Consider the following 1,923-nt stretch of genomic DNA (forward strand, 5'->3'; position numbering starts at 1 on the left):
TGCTGCTTGTGTATTTGTTATTGTTTATGGTGTTGGGGATAACATTCCCGATGCTGCGCTGATCGTTATGGACGATGTTCCTTGAGCTGTACGGTGTGCCTCTCACTCTGCTGCTGTGATGAGATCCTACTGGCATGGACAAGTACACTCTGCAGCCCCATACAAGTTTATAATGATGAGCACTTCTGCTGCTGCTGCCCATACGTAGTGGAGGATGAAGAGGTGTATGGGCTGGTGCTAGAAGCAGTCACAATGAGAGAGAAATATATATGAGTGCACAGAGAGAGAGAGAGAGAGAGAGAGAATAGTGAAACCTCTTCCACTACTAATGGGGTGGGTGTTGGCAGGACTCATTCAAGTGAGGGAGAATCCAATGGCGGGATCCATTGAAGTCATCTCTTATTCTTTCCATACTTGAAGGAAACCAATTAATATGCATTCAGAAACTCCTTTCATTACCCACACCAGTACAACGGATTAGGCAGCAGTCTTCTGTCAGCACAGAGAAAGATATCTCAACAATAGAACGGCGGTGAGATTGAGAAAGAAATGGATGTTACTAAACCAGCAGAGGGTAATTCAAGAAAGGAACACTGTCAATACACCCAATAAAGAGAAAACAGCACCAGGAATTACACACATCACAAAGGAACATACGGAACTATTCCAGACTGCAGTTCACTACCATCCACACAGCTAACACTAGAATCAGAAAGAGACTCAACACTCACTGAAGAAGTACAAACATCAGCACAAGGTTCACATTACGCTGCAGAAGCAACAAAAACACACACATGGAACAGGTTCACTGATAGGAGTAGTAGATCTTGGCGCATCTTCATCACAATCATACAAAGTGGGCATTGCCTAAATAAACCAGACTACACCATTAAAAATAAGAGCATATAGAGAGAAAGGCAACACATCAATAAAATAAACACACAAACATAAACAAAAACAAAACAAAATCAACCAGCAACAAATAAACATGAAACAAAGAAGAACACATAACCTAGAGTGTCCAATTAAAATAAAAAAAACAGACACAAACACAATACCCAGTATTAAACAGAAAATCTTAATTATCTCTGAAAGAAAGATATATAAATAATTAAAAAGTGCGACCAACAAGAGCACGAATAGAGAAATATATAGCTCTTGATTGGGTGGTCAGCATATAGCAAATTATAAATTTATGTAACAGTTATTATATATTTTCACTCTGCAGAAAGCAGACCATAAAAACGGTACAGAGCAAAGCACAAAACGACAACGCAAAAAACAAGTAAATAAAGAAAATTAAATATTTGTGCCCAATTTATCCAGTAAACACAAGAAATACACCGACTATGGGTGTAATTCTATATATGTGTATATACGCAATTATAAATATAAATTCATTTGTTATTATTATTTCTTTTTTCTCACTGCAAAAAACAAGTTCATCATCATCACAGTGCAAGCCCAGGCACACACAGAGAGTCCGCAAGAACACACACAATACCCCATGGCTTTAGTTTATGTATATTAAATTACTGCATACACACATCTGTGTGTACTAGCAAGAGATGTATACCGTCAGTGAGCAGAAGAGCCCAGTTTTCTGCAAACACACAACGGGAAAAGCAAGCAATGGAAATAATAAGAAAAAGAACACACACACACAAAAGTAGAATAAAAAAATTCATAATTAAAAGCAAAATATGGTAAACAGATTATTAGTTTATTCACCCATGGAGATGCACCCAAATATGATTATGTTAGTATTACCATTATTATTATTTGTCCTCAGATGAGGACCACCCGTTCAGCACACAAGAATACAGGCCAGTGTAACCACAATCAGTAGTGGCACACGCACCCACACAGAACTGCTGATACTGCTGCTGCTGTCTGCATCACCCTTCTTGTTGTTTGTGAGTT

This window comes from Trypanosoma theileri (genome assembly GCF_002087225.1).
Source record: "Trypanosoma theileri isolate Edinburgh chromosome Unknown TM35_Tth_69_V1, whole genome shotgun sequence".
In the NCBI taxonomy this organism is placed as follows: Eukaryota; Euglenozoa; class Kinetoplastea; order Trypanosomatida; family Trypanosomatidae; genus Trypanosoma; species Trypanosoma theileri.